Source organism: Salvia miltiorrhiza, chromosome 7, assembly GCF_028751815.1.
Source record: "Salvia miltiorrhiza cultivar Shanhuang (shh) chromosome 7, IMPLAD_Smil_shh, whole genome shotgun sequence".
In the NCBI taxonomy this organism is placed as follows: domain Eukaryota; kingdom Viridiplantae; phylum Streptophyta; class Magnoliopsida; order Lamiales; family Lamiaceae; genus Salvia; species Salvia miltiorrhiza.
Window position 1 is genome coordinate 10,488,614 of NC_080393.1, and position 16,639 is coordinate 10,505,252.

Genomic DNA, 16,639 nt, shown 5'->3' on the forward strand with positions numbered 1-16,639 from the left:
TTTCGACGGGTTACACACTAGTATATATATAATAGCAAAATAATCACTACTAGAAAAACGCTCATAGATAACGGATTTTTTCCGTTATCTATGAGCAAAAAAACCGTTGTGTATAGTGGTGTTATCTATGATACGTATCATAGACAACGGTTCAAAACCGTTATGTATATTAGCATAGATAACGGTACGATGCGTCATACATAACAGTACGCATCCGTTATCTATAAAGGTTATACATAACAGTTTTTCACCGTTATGTATTAAGATTTTTCCGTTATGTATTAGAATTTTTTTTATTTTTTTAATCATAGGTAACAGTTTTTTGCACTTTTTATAACGGTTTTAACCGTTATCTTTGATAGAAATACATAACGATTTTTTGCACTTTTTATAACGATTTTAACCGTTATCTTTGATAGAAATACATAACGGTTTTTTGCACTTTTTATAACTGTAATATATTTTTTAAAATTTTTCTGTTATTTATCTCAAAAATTAAATTAATAATTCTAAAACAAAATGACATTGTCATCGATAACATATATTATATAGCATCCAAAATATTCATACATTATCATCCAAATATAATAAATATCACATAAATTTCTGTCTAACAATTCTCCCACCATATAAGCACCAGATTCTTATAAGCAATTTCTGTGGCTAGCCCTTGGTGCACAGATGACTTATAAGCATTGTCTAGAGACTTGTTGTACTCACTCACAGCCCTCTTCTTCACTGTATACGAGGCAACCTGCACAAATATATATATTTATTTTTAAGCACCAACACTACAGTCACAAAATAGAAATGGGCTAAACAAACTAACTCATCAACAGTATGACACGAGAAACTTGTGTCTCGATGATCACCTTGCTAAGAGCATTAGGATTTTGAGGCTTCGCATTTAAGAAGGCCACCTCAACCTGCAAAAGCATAAAATTGCAATAGTCAAGATCCAGAAAAGGTAGATACCCTAGCCTTCTCCACACAGTCTCGTACAAAACCCAACTGCAACTTAAAGAAAAAAAATACTCATGCCAATTTTAACCAAAGGAGAATCGGCAGTGAAAAGCGATAATCGTATTGTCTCTCAGGGGGTACATCTTCCATCCTTATTAACAACCCAATTGTCTAAGAGAACAAAAAGATAGCATCAAATAACAACATCAACTACCTTAATTATTGACCTCAAAAATGTGACTTCCATACTTGTAAAGCACAAAGATCTCATCACACACCTACATTCATGACTTTTGATGCAAAGTAAAACAAAGGAAAACACTAAAACAGTATAGACACTAACTTTCAAACACAAACATGAGAACACCGTAGTCACTAACTCTTTTCTTCCTTTGAGATTTTTATTTGTGAATTTCTAATTTTCCTATAAAATTTCAGTTGATAACTACAGATACTTCCATCTCATGTTGATAGAGTATGAAAATCGATATTCTGATCGATACACGTAAAAACAAATCTCACTGCCAAGAAAAAGAATCATGTATGAATGGCTGCGGCGAAGTGCTGAAGAAGCATAACAGATTCCAATATATATTCAATCATCTCCAACACGTTAATTTTCTTAAAAAAAAAAATAGACGACAAACGAGAAGAACAACTATATTTTTGAAAATTTAAAAAAGAAATGAAAAAAAAGAACAGCAACAACAGAAAAATGAAATTTTACCTGATAAGAGCGACAACAAGGAGGAAAATACGGCGGAGCAGTTTCTTGACCGAATCTCTGCTTAGGTCTGTGACACAACACTACAGACCAACGTTATGGGTCTGGGTGCGGCAAAGGCATCGGACAATTGTCAAATAAAATGAAGATACTAGTTAATATGATAAAAGAACTAGTCTCAGGCAAGAAATTACCATCTTTGAGAGTGAATGAAGATCGGAGAGCCAAAGACTAGACAGACTGGTTGAAGAGAAAACAAATCCCCCTAGGTTGGAGCAGCCTTCCATCTTGAGACTGGTTAGACACTTCTTGTCTGATATAAAACGAGTCATCCCTGGATGAGGACATGGAATAGAATAAATCATAATTAGTCCGAGACAAGAACATAATAAGATATTAAGATTATCTTGAGAAAGTTAGGACATATGTATCAAGAACAAAATGCTTTCCTGGATAATTTAATTTTTCCATTATGATGGAACAATTTATGCTTTAGGATATGGAATTAGGTAAAGAGCTTCAAAACAATCTATATAAGATGGAAATTACATCTATTAATATTACTCAAAATATGACTTCAAATGAAAATCAATAGTTCTAACCCAAGTACCCAAAAAATTGGTTCAACAGATTCATAATTATGGACATTAAAAAACTCAACTCATTCTTGAACCGTGTAGAGGATAGATCATATTCACTTCCAAATGATGCAAAACTTACAACCTAGTATAAAATATCTTGATATCTTTAGAATATTTATGTGGTAATTTAACAGTCTAAAGTCTACAAGAAACCACAAACATATGCTTCTTACTTTCAAAGCATAGAAAATTATAGAGAAATGAACAAGCAGCTGTCTTCAATTCTATTTCATATATGTAGAGAATAGACCGGCCAATTACTGCTTAAGATTTGCTAAGCCTGTACAAAGATTGAAACAATGGCAGATCCCATAATTTCATGAGTAGAGAGCAACCTACACACACACAATCACTCATTCTATATGTACTAGTAATTTACAAAAATAATAAGTAGATCCGCATCAAAGACTTAGAATCAATACCCAGAGATCCGGTTGATGCAGGCCAGCATCGTTGCATCAACATCACTGCAAAACCAAAAATAGAAACACATAATCAGATCGAAGCAAAGCTTATTGCCAATCAGTGATCACATCAATCATCAACAACAGTTTTAGTATTCTCCCTAAGTTTCAACAAATTGTACCTGCAAAACCCAAACCTTAAGATCCAATAATCTTTTACTTTAAGCATCCCAAGCATTCTCCACCGCGGCTCACGTCAAGCTCCAGAGGCACGACTCAATCTCGAGCTCGTCCGTATACAGGGTCGTTCGCCAGACGGTGTCGCTGCCGAAAATTGAAGCTAGGGCACGGCAGCGGCAGGGAGCCGCTGTTGTCGCCGAAGTATGGAGAGAAGAGGGGGCTTTGGGCTACGCTCGGAGGCGGCGGCCTTCCCGCCGTGCGGTCGACGGGAATCGACAGTGTGGTGTGCGTGCATTTGAGTTAGAGAGAGAGGAGATTAAGAGGAAGACGAGGGAAGTGCGATGAGCTTGGTGGCTGACGTTGCTGCGGCCGTGGAGGACAGAGGGGGGGCGCGCTTCTTTGGCCAGAACTTGCTTCGGCAGCGGCGGCGACTATCTCTCAAAGAGGGAGAGATCGCGAAGAGAGAGAGAGATTTGGGGAGGAGATGAGACGCAGCGAGGGTGGGCGGCAGCGGCGCGAGGCAGCAGCGAGGGTGGGCGGCGACGGGCCGGCGCGGGGCAGCGGCGCCGGCGGCGGAGTCGAGAGGGAAGAGAGAGAGTCGAGAGACAGACGAACAAAAACTAGGGCTTGTAGTTTTGGGGGTTAATTTCTAAATTTCCTAAATAAAATCTATTCCTTTTTTCTTTTCTTTTTTTTTCACTTTTAATATTCAATTTTTGGTATTTAGATTTCTAATTTAGATTTTATATAAGTGTTACTTAATGATAAAATAAAAAAATGTTATGATTTTTTTATTTTTCAAAGTCTATATTTAGGAATAAATTCATATTTTAGGATAAATAATTTATTTGTTATTTTTAATATAATATAATATTATTTTTAAAAAATTAATAAAAAAAATTATACATAACAGTTTTTATAGACGCTCATACATAACGGTTCAAAAACCGTTGTAAATGACTCTTATACATAACGGTTCTTTAACGTTATGAATAATCGTTATAAAAGATGGTCATAGATAACGGTGGCTTAACGGTTTTTTAATACCGTTATGTATGCAACTAATAGATAACGCAAAAATATAACGGTTTTTGAAAAACCGTTATCTATGCATATAGACAACATTACATAGATAACGGATTTTTCCAAAATCGTTATCTATTCCTAAAAGTACGCTCATACATAACGGTTTTTGAAAAAAACCGTTATCTATGCACTGTTATGTATGTAAACTTTTGTAGTAGTGAATCCTATTCTACGTGGCAGCGTATACTCTATTTTAATTTTCCTCAATTCTAATTCATTCTTATTTTCTCCTAAAATTTTCAATCAATTTTCCATATCTATTTTTTTTTTCATCACACACAAAATTAACATCAACCTATTAACATGGTATAACTTATTCGAACCTGTCATGATATTCTCTTGCTCTTGATTTTATTAAATAACCATTAAATTCAATTATTAACACGTATTTGATTAAGATCACAATTATTAATAAATAAGAGATTAGTGTCATAAAAAAGAGTGTTTATGTAAAGTTGTTTATGACCGTATTATTGTTCCAAGTGTAAGATCACGGGGCATTCTCCCGATAAGTGTCGTAAAGCTAATCTGCCAGTGGAGGCTACTATGAAGCCGTCTGGAAAACAACAAGCAATAGCGAAACAATGGCAGGAGGTTTCTGAGCCAGGGATTTCTGGGGGTGAATCGATTCCGGTGGGGCTACAATCTGAACAGGTGCGGGCTTCACCAGCACATGGAAATAACTTGATACGACAAGAGGTTGTCGAGGAACAGCATGCGGTGCAGCAGAAGGTCTCATCATGCGCTGCAACCCTTATTGAGAATAGTTTTGCTGCTTTAGAGTCGAGTGAGCAGGTTGTGACGTCCCATGAGGATGTGAACGAGAGGGATGACCGTATTTTGTCAGGGCCTGATTCGTTGGAAGTTGTGCTAGTCCCGGTAACTTCGGAGCATCAACTGGATGGCAACGATGAGGATGTGGATGAGGATATAGAGATGGAGACACCGAATGGAGTCGTGAATCTTGCGAAGAATGTGGCAGCTGCTGCAGAGGAGGGCAATAGCTTGCGGAATGAAACTTTGGCGCTTAAGGATGCAGTGGCGGAGAAGCAGTCGGAGGTTGGGACAGATGGTTTTGTGAGTGAGCAGGTTCATTCTCCGATTCAAAAGGAGGTTGTTGGAGATAAGCAGTCCAATCCTACTCCGGAGGATATTGCTGGTCGTATAAGTCGGTTAGAGGAGCAGGTTAATCAAGGGATGTTATTGCTCTCGGAGCCGAAGCGCGGACGTGGCCGTCCAAAAGGATCGGGAAAAGGAAGTGAGCTTGGTCATGCAGTTCCGACTGATAGCATTAAAAACCGCCTCAGAAATGCGGAGGGTCTTGGATTTCAGCCGAGCAACTTCGTTGTTGACCATAGTAGCAGCAACACGATGCGTACTATGAACAATATTGCGAACCTCCGTTGGTCGGATGTAATTGCCATGGAAAATGATCGCAACAAGGATGACTATCATTCCAATATGGATTTTAATATTTGATTGTTGGTTTTTGCGATAACGTTTAGACTTTTCTGAGCGTTTTGTTTTTTTTATCGGACTCTTTTAGAGTCTCTGTTCCTGGCTTGCGTCTTGTGCATTCAAGGGTTTTTATTTCTTCTTTTTATATTAAACTTCCATTTCAGCATGTAAAGTTGTTTATGGATTTTTTTTAATAAATTAATCCACCAAAAGAAATTAATTAACTTATTTTATATATCGATCTCGTATTCCAGTTTTTGAAATTCCTTTTTTTTTTAAAGCCAATTTCCAGCATTGTTAGAGATAATTGATTTAACTTTTTTTTTTTTTTTTCAAACCTGAGTTATATAATCTATCCATCTTATATAGAGCTACATATTGGAGAGATATCTACAGATCTACTATTCTCTATACTATGTGACACTCTCACAATTTAGTATTTGCTTCACTCTCAATTCTATACTACATGACATTTTTATATTTGTTATCATCTATCCCACATTGAATTTATACTAAACCTCAACAATTCATAATTAAATAAATTGATATGATATAATTTGAATCTAACATCAATTTTCTCAAGCCTTAGACGAGATGATTCTCAAAACTTAGTTATGGTCTTTCAAACTTCAAACTAGATGATGGTCACGAGTCAATTTTATTTTTCAAACTCAAAATGGAATAATGCTTGAAACTTAGTCATGGTATTTTTAAGCTTCAAATGTGATGATGCACAAAAGTTTATAATGTTTTTTCAAACTCCATATAAGATGATGTTTGAAAGTTAGTTATGATCTTACAAGATTCACGTTATATAATCTCACAAATCATCCCTGGTCTTTCAAGCTCATAATGAAAATGATGAATAGAAGTGAGTTATGATATTTAAAGCATCAGGGCCTAGACGAGATAATGCTCAAAAGTTTAACGTTCAAAAATCATATTTCATTTTTCGAGTTCTTAATTATTAAGTGGTCTTACAGAGTTGAGATGAGATGATGCTTAGATGATAGATGAGATTTTAAATTAATTCTTATCTGTCAATATAGAAAAAGTGTACTCCCTCCGTCCCAATAGTAATGTCCCAAAAAGATGAGCACGCAAATTAAGAATATGTAGATAAAATACGAGAGAGATAAAGTAAATGAAGTGAGAGATAGATAGAGTAATGAAAAAGTAAGAGAGCGATAAAGTAAATGAGGAGAGAGATAGAGAGTGTAGATAAAGTAAAATGTTTTCTTTTTTGGATTAGGACATTATAAATGGAACGCCCAAAAAGAAAATTTGGGACGGAGGGAGTACAAAATTTATACTACAAAATAGTATTTTCATTATTCTACCAAAAAGTTAACATTTAATTGACGAATATAATTGAGATTAATATACTCTCTTTGTTCTACATCAAATGACCCAATTTTTATTTTGGGTTGTCCCATTTCAAATGAACCAAACAAAATTTAGAAATAAAATTGGGCATTTAACACTACTTTTTTTGTTGTCCCACCACCACTTCACACATTTATCATACATTTTTTAATCTTCGTGTCCAATTATTTTGGATAATTTAAAGCGGGACGGAAGAAGTAATATGAACTCTATAGCATCAAGCTAAATTAATTAAAAAATAATTATATTATACAAAAATAATATAAATAATTTGAATCATGATTTAAAATTCCGTCGAATTTCGACGGGTTATACACTAGTTTATACTAAACCTCAACAATTTATAACCTAAAGAAAAGGCTCAATCTCCATAAATAAATCAGCTCATCTATATTTTCCACATTGATATTCTATTAAATTTAATCATGGGTAATCTAGATAAAGAAAAACTTATAATATGTGTTTCAAATAAATAGTTTTTCACATTTTTTTATGGTTGCAATAGTTTTGTATATTAAATTTATATTAAACTTCATGATTTCAAGTCTAAAAAAATTGTAATTAGATTTCAATATTTGCAAATCTAAATAAAAGTAAATATTCATTCTCACATTAATATCATAATGATATATCTAAATAAAAGGCTTAATCTCCATTCATATAGCTTATCATCGTTCCCACATTGATATTTTATCATTCCCGCACCATGAAATAAACGTAAATAAATGATACTTTTGAGATGCATTTAAAATAAATAGATTCTTCTATTTAATTTGCTCATGAAAAATAATTTTTATCATTCCCGAATTTATCTGACACTTTCTCATACATATTGAATCTATATTAAATCTCAAAATTCAAAATTTAATAAAATGATTATTAAACTTTACCATTTATAAATTTAAATAAAAAGATACTTAACTTTGGAAAAAAAATTATTTAAAAGTATTTGAAATAAATAGGTTCTTATTGTTCGAAATTTTATCAAGATTACTAACCAATTAGTGAGTCCATCGATGTTGATCGTTGGCTGGAGGAGGGTTTCGGCGACGGCGTCTTACCGGCTGATTTCCCTTCTATGACAGCCCTCGGTTTTATTTTGTTGGTTGTTGGTTTTTGCTTACTTTTGCTTTTTTTTCTTGTTTTTTATTTGTGTTGAGAAGCCGGGATTATCTAGGAACGATGGTTCGGCCGGAGTTTCTGAGATTCTTCCAACTCAGCTTCTGGCACTTTTTTCTCTTAGACGAGTATTCTTTTTCCTCATGCTGAGGTTTTAATGAGGCTCGGCCCTTAGTCTGCGTTTCTGTGCTTTCAAGGGTTTAGGTTCCCCTGTTTTTTCTTTTTCCTTTTTAATATAATCGTATTTTAATAATATATATATATATATATATATAGTTTATAAATTTAAACAAATTTGAGAAATTAGTTGGTATTATTGTATGGGTTTAGGACGAGAATAAGTATTAAAATCATCACATATATAATAGGAAAATGGAATACTCTTATGTGGCATCAACATATTTTTGCATTTTTATTTATCCTAATTCTCCAAACATTTTCATATTTATTCATTTTTATTTATCTAAATCTTCTCATCCCACATTGATTTTTTATGAGATTTCACCAAAATAAAACCTATATAAAATGATGCTCTTACTCTCCAAAATAAAAATCCACATTTAATTGGTGGAGTGATTGAAATTAACAATTTGAATTGCTTTGTCAATTTAAGTTTGATCAAATATACTTAATTAAATAAATAATTATGTTGTTTAATTTTTAAAAATAAATACTTGTGATTAAATAAATTATTATTTTATTTTATTTTGATCATAAAATAAGATATTTTGCATAAATTAAAAAAAAAAATTGGATCACACATTAATTTTGTATGAAATTTTACCAATTGAAATACTAAATAAATTGATAGGATATTATTTGAATCTAACATCAATTCAGAACTTAGTTAAAAGTCTTTCAAACTTCGAACAAGATGATGTTCACGAGCCAGTTTTATTCTTTCAAACTCCAAAATGAAATGATGCTTGAAACTCAGTTATGATATTTTAAGCTCCAAATGAGATGATGCACAAAAGCCTGTTATTGTTTTTCAAACTCCACACGAGATGATGTTTTGAAGTTAATTATGATCTTACAAGCTTCAGATAGTATAATCTCACAAGTCAGCCCTGGTCTTTCAAGCTCCTAATGAAAATGATCTTTAGAAGTGAGTTATGATATTTAAAGTTTCAGATAGTGATGTTCAACGATTGACACATAAAAGTCATATATAGTATTTCGAGTTTTGATGATAATCTGGTCTTACAGAGTTAAGATGAGATGATGCTTATATGACAGATGAGATCTTAAATTAATTCTTATAAGTCAATATAGAAAAGTAGTACAAAATTTATATAAAATGGTACTTTTATTATATATTCTAGCAACAAATTAATATTTAATTGATGAATATAGTTGAATTAATATAATGTAAATTATATTATATCAAGTTAAATTAATTAAAATATTTATATTATATAAAAATAATATAAATAATTTAAATCATAATTTAAAAATCCGTCGAATTTCGATGGGCTATATGCTAGTTTTCGTATAATTCATTATTTATATCGATTATTATTATGATCACAAATAAATATTTTTAATTTTACTTAATATATATATATAGTCTTCTCCTTTTTCTACTTATTTCTATAAATATACCTTAAAAAAATTACTTTCTATCTTCGATTTTATTACGTTATCCGTCCATTATCTTTTATAAGAAGAGGCATCACGAATTTTAAGAAAAAAATTAGTTATAGTATATTTAATGAGTGAAAAATAGTTCCACAAATTAAAAAAAGTGACAGTTAATGGAATTATTTTCAAAAGTGTCAATATGTAGTAAAGGTGATATTTAGTAAAATTATTTCAAAAAATATATTATGAAAATATTTTATGGACGGACGAAAATGAAAAAATAAAACGATGTTTCATAAATAAAAGAAGTATAAATTATTTGTTTTTTTTAACATCAATGCTTGAACAATATCTTATCTTATATATAAATAATAGGAAAATGATTCTATCCCTTGTGTCATTCTTAAATCTCACCATTTCAAAATCTCTTAATTCTTCTTTAGCTGTCATTATTCTTCATTTTATATTTTATTAACTATAAATTATACTACTAATGCCATATCCCAATTAACATCACGTTACAAAAAATGAATCAATTAATATTTATATGTATTATTTATAAATATTTATATATAATTTTAATTGTGATGTGATGCTATTAAATGGTTTGTAAATGTTGATTGTAATAGAACTAGTAAATATTAAAATGCAATAAATTAATTAAAATTAAAATAAAATTGTTAATAAATATTAGGGTTAATTACGCCAAAAATCATGAACTATACATTCATTTTCAACTTTTCCATGAACTTTTTTTTTTTTAATCAAAAATTCCTTGAACTTAAAGGTTGAACAATTTTTCCATGACTTTCAAGAATCATCAAATTGAATGTTGACATGGCGTCGCCGACAGTGAATCAAAACGACGTCGTTTTGAGCCCCAACCATGCTTCCTAGCCGGAAAACTCACTAGACGTCGCCGGAATCAGATTTCCAGCCTCGGGTCTGTTGCAACGCCGCCGCTGCCGCGATTCTGAATGCCAGGTCGCACAGCGCGGCCTCTTCTTTTCGCCACCAGGTCGCCCGCCGCCGCCTTCGAGGTCCTAGGGTTTCGATTTGGGTGTGGGAGGCGACGATGGCGCCGGTGTTCGAAGGCCAAGGCGGCGGCGACGTCTTTAACGGAGAAGCTAGGGCACGAGGTCTGTGGGAAAAGAAGAATTTCTGGTGGAGAAGAAGACCCTAGGCAGCGCAAACCCTAGAGAAGGGCGGCAAATCTGGTGTGGTGGTGGGGGAAGGCAGCAGAGGGGGCGACAGAGGGTGGCGGATCTGGTGGTGGTGGGGAAAGGCAACAGCGGCGGATCTGGTGTGGTGGTGGAGGATGGCGGATTTGGTGGTGGTGGTGGAGAAGGGCGGCAAGGCGGAGGCAGAGGGCGACGGCAGAGGCGGGAGTCAGTGGGCAGTGCCATGTCAGCTCGTAATTGCCATTTGTCAATTTTCATCATAGTAGGCGCCATGTCAGCTCGGAGCTTCATCGGAGGCTCGGAGCAAAAAAGCATGGAAAAATTGTTCAACCCTTTAAGTTCAAGGAATTTTTGATATAAAAAAAAAAGTTCATGGAAAAGTTGGAAATGGAGGTATAGTTCATGGTTTTTGGCGTAATTAACCCTAAATATTATGTATATACATATATATATATATATATATATTGTGATGTTAATAAACTAATGAGAATCAAATAAAATTTGTTGGGTTTGAGAATAGCTAAGTAGTAAAACTCCATTTTAATCGAGTTTGGACATATACGAATACATAAATTTTAAAAGTGTTAAATATTAATTGACATGCCTATGTTGAATTTTTAAAATATTTTATTGTATATATACTATTGTGGTGGATCATCTCCATGTCCCATGTTCTTGTGTTGATAAAATGTCTCTCTTTACTCTAAAAAAAATATTTTATTGTATATATACTATTTATTATTAAGGCATATAACTTTACAATGTTTGATTATATTGAGAAAAATAATCAATTACTCCCTCCGTCCCATTAAAAGTGACATGTATTTTATTTTAAGTTGTCCTGCTATAAGTGACATGTTTTCATAAATAACAAAAATTAATCCTTAAAAAATGGTAGGTCCTATCATTTTAACCAATTTACACATTCTCTTTAGTTTGCGTGCTCAAAAGTTTTGTGTCACTTATAGTGGAACAGATATAGTACTCAATACGTTTACAATATCATTGTCACTTTTGCCGTTTTAGTCCGTCCATAATATCATTGTCACTTTTGTTTATAACAGTATGGTTCACATACTTCACTCAGCACAATAGTGGACCCAAACTCCACTAGAAACAATACTCATTATTATCAATTACTAGCCACCAATTTTTTGAAACTCGTGTCCTCCACAAAATGTAAGTGATATTGTGGACAGATGAAGTATTATAATTGTAATAAATGTGTTCAGTTATTCAGATTTGGACTGGTATGGGTACACACGTTCTAGACATACATGTCTACACATTTATCGACATGCTTACATTAAAATTTTATCTATTTTTCATCTTTTGTTATTAAAATTATTATTTATTATTATTTACTCTGTAATGTTTGTATTCAGACAAATATTCGTTATCACAACAATTTATAATAAAAATTTTAATTATAAATTATTATATTAATACAAAATATTATGAAAATTTTAAATTATTATTGATTAAGTTGTTAGAATTTGTTTGTTTGAGAGAGAGCTGACAATTGAAATTATGATTTTACATTTGAGGATGTTATCTCAAGCTCCATAAGTAATGATGTTCATAACTCAATTATGGTATTTCAAGTTTGAAACGATACAATGCTTATAAGTCATGGATGATCTATCAAACTCCAAATGAGCTGATGCTCAAAACTGATCTTTCAAACTACAGACAATATGGTACTCACAAGTCAGATATGATCTTTCAATTTCCATATGATACTCATAATTAAGTTATGACATTTCAAACTCCAGACAAAATGATGCTTAGAAGTCAATTACGTTCATTCATACTTCAAACGAGATTATACTCAAAAGTCATTTTTAATCTCACAAACTCCAAATGATATAGTTAAAAACAAATGCGGCCCATCAATCACCCATCACATCTTACGTCAAATTTACATATTTTATTCTTCTTAATTTGTTAACATCTACAATTCCACATTGATTTTTTATATAACTTCATCAGATAAAAACTGATATAATAAGGTATTTCTATATCAATAAAAAAGTACTAATATTTAATTAACAAAAGTAGTTAATATTAATATACTAATTTAAATTGTACCACAAATTTAATTTAATCAAATTAAATCAATTAAAAAATATTTAATAATTATTTTATCAATAATCAGAATAAAATAATTTAAATATATATGTAAAGTGATACTTACACTCTAAGTCTCTAATATCCTTTTGAAATTGAGATAAGACAAAGCGAATATATAATAAAATAATGAGTCACGATGTAGTCATTATTCCACAATAGGGTAGATATAAGTAGTTTCCCTGTGAGTACCTTCGAGAAAAATGTTTCCTTATGAGTTAAGTCATTATTTTACTCACTCTTATTCTTTCAAGTATGTGTGTATGTATGCTTTAATGTAGTCGTCTAGCCCAGTAAAAGCCCATGAGGCCGAAAGGTTAAAATGGGATTGGCCCAAATTGCAAAAGTCTTTTCTAACTCCATACCTTTAATTTTGGTGGCTTAAAAGTGATACCTTCAATTTATAAACTATCATGAATTTATGTCGGGCTTATTCGGCCCAATGTGCTATCTAGGGGCTTATTTGTAAATAGAGGCGAGGCGAGACAACGACAAATCCCAATTATCTTAATTCGTATTCCCTCCGTCCCAACCAAAGCAGTGCGTATTCCTTTTTGAGCTGTCCCAAAGAAAGTAGTGCATTTCTTTTTTTGATAACAATTTTACACTACAAATAATGTGGTTTCACACAACTTTACACACTTTTACACTACAATCTTATTCTTCTTAAATCACGTGCCAAAAAGAAGCGCACTGATTTCGTTGGGACGGAGGGAATATTTCTTTTTGAGCCGTTTCAATTATCTTAATATATTTTTTCATATGATATTTTTTTTCTTTATTAATCTTTTCACTTTTTCACTTACCACATATAACATACTACTATTCGTAATTTTTAAAATTTCACTTTCAAAAGTTTTATCTCAAGATAACCGGGACGGAAGGAGTAGTATCTAATCAACATAGCGCATTTACAAATTGAAGACTATTTTTTTAATTTAATTTAACATTTTGTATCCATATTAGATTATGTTTATGCATGATATTAACAATATATATATATATATATATATATATATATATATATATATATATATAGGGTTGCGCTAAAATAAAACCCAAGCTTAGCCTATAAAATAAGACTAAATATAGACAGACACTTGATCTGTGTGAGATGGATGATCAGATTTCACACGCTTATTGTTCCTTTGGGTTTCATGGTAATTTTAGATCTCAAGATATATTTACTCCAAGATTCAAGGGATTACAATATTTATTATTATTTCCATTTAAAAATCAAATCCATATTAATTACAATATCCTTAATTAATATCTTCCCTCAATTTAGGGAATCACGTTTGCATATCAAAATTAATCAATATTTTTTTTTCATATCTTCATTATCCAATATTATTCTCACGTCTGCTATCATAATTAGGTTCATACATATTCACTTATTTATTCATGCAGTAATACATATTTTCATAATCAATATGTAATTGTGCAGGATGTGTAGTGTTCACATCGAAATATATAAATATTCATACAATGTTTTGTGTTTCGTTCATCAAGTTTTTAATTGTGCAGGATGTGTGGTGTTCACATCGAAGTAATTTTTGGTTCACACACAGTCCACTTAAAATTCATTCACATAAATTAGTGTATTCATGATAATTATATAGAACCCAAAATAAAATCCATAAAAAAATTGCCAACACATGTATAACATTAATACGTGCTCATGAAACATTCACACCAATAAATTATTTATGTTGTTAAAACCTACCTCTCATATTTGATATAGAATAAATTCACTCAATAACCATATAATATTCATTCAGTTAAACAACAATATTCATCCTAATTATATTACACATGTAATACACTGTAAAAAAATCAACCACTAACATACATACAAATAGAAGAGTATCAGAAAAATTCATCAAAATTCTTATATTTATTCAAATATATACCAAACTCCGCCTTAAAAAAAAATGCATACAAATACTTGTTTTTATTCATTACCATAACAATGAACAAATTCTCGACGCAAAAAAAATTCACAGCTCGTATATCAAAATTGTGACATCACAAAACCTCTAGAGACTAGAAGGATTACTTGTGACATCAACTATACTTTTTTTTAGTTGGGCAAACGAGTTTATCTTCAAACATAAAAAAAACATCTCGAGCGATTGATGCATAGCAAATGAAACTTTTATTTATAACAAGTGATACAATGCATGTTAATCTATAGTATTAATTTTGATATTTATTCATGAAAGAGACTTTGCTTAAAAGTAAATGTGACATTTATTCACAACAAGTAATAAAATAAGTACATTCGTGAAGGAGATTTTTATTACAAACAAATAAACAATAAAGATATAAAAAGAAATGAATGCATAGAAGCAATCAACTTTATGTGCAAACTCTACTTTTAAATTCATACAGCATTTTGAATCACTATTTTACAATTCAAGATATAACACTCTGCATCAAGTTTCGAATTATGCATTAAATGCACATTTTTTGTTGTACTAGTACAAAAACTGCAAATCACGTGAAAATAAGATAATGCAAAAAGAAAAGAAAAGAGGAAGCATGGAAATGAAAGGTGTATCTACCAAGCAATACCATATTGATCAAATTACCTCAAATTATAACGTTTCTAATATTCTAAGAAAACAGTATATTAAGAAATTATTTATTACATATAGGAGTGTAAGAATTTTTTTTATTCGTAAGGGGCAAGTAATATTACGAATTGATGTGGCAATGATCATACATTTATAATCAAGGCTTGTCTGCATATATTCTATATTAATTTCTTGTTTTTTTTCATGATCTATATTAATTTCTTGTTGAGAAGGAAATATTTTTAATTTTGTATATATGTTTTATATCTTTAGTTGAGAAACTTAGTTCCAAAAAAGAAAGTTGAGAAACGCGTATGAGTTGTTTTCTTGTAAATAGGATGTAGAGATTAAAGTACTTTATTACCTTTGTTTATGTTTTTATATTTTTTTATACATTCCTATTATTTACGTTTTTTCAGTGCAATTCTAATAAAAAATATTATAGAACACATTGATTATTTCAAAACAAGAATTACGTATGTACATCGCAAAAATCACGATAATTTCATTATTTGGCATAATTTACATGCATAGTTCGTCACTTGTTATTATTATTATTATTTTTTGATTTGGGGGAGTTGGGGAGGGGGAGCAGTGGGGTTTGAACCCGGAACCTCACTGTTCATACACAGGAGGTAGCACCGCTTGGTGTCCCTTTGGGGACAGTTCGTCACTTGTTATTAGAATTTATTCTCTGCACGTATTTGTTCTTAATTTCATTACACTCATTCAATAATTATACTATGCAACTCTTGAATTATAATAGTAAAGAATAGAAGGTATCAGAGTGGTTAGTTTTTATTTAATTGTTTGGGCTCTTGTTTGCTATGTGGTATGAGATAATGTGTGATATTATTGACTGAGATATCTATTAATTTATTAGATATTAATATTATATTTGATAAGATATATAAAATGCGTGTTATGCTATCACACTTCACGGCCATTAATTTATAAAGAAATTTAATTTTTGAAACAAATAACATATTAAAGTGTTATAGGTATCTATTCCACACTTATCATGTATAGCAAACGGAACACGTATTAAAATGGCTATATTATTAGTCAAATATAAAGGTAAAATGTACCAATCTAAACTATATAGTCATGTATATATAATATATGAATACAATAAATTATGTAAGTGTTGATATAAATCCTAATTATTTCTTTTTTCTTAATGGAAAAACGAAATTTTATTATA

At 31.4% G+C, this 16,639-nt stretch overlaps 1 long non-coding RNA gene across 1 annotated transcript; it reads right to left on the bottom strand.

Moving 5' to 3' along the window:
* Positions 1-531: 531 nt before the first annotated feature.
* Positions 532-1,775, bottom strand: LOC130992517 (uncharacterized). Its single transcript, XR_009091305.1, has 3 exons — positions 1,691-1,775; positions 873-926; positions 532-754 (listed from the first exon to the last, which is right to left on the bottom strand). It is a non-coding gene; the product is annotated as an uncharacterized LOC130992517 (long non-coding RNA).
* Positions 1,776-16,639: the final 14,864 nt, after the last annotated feature.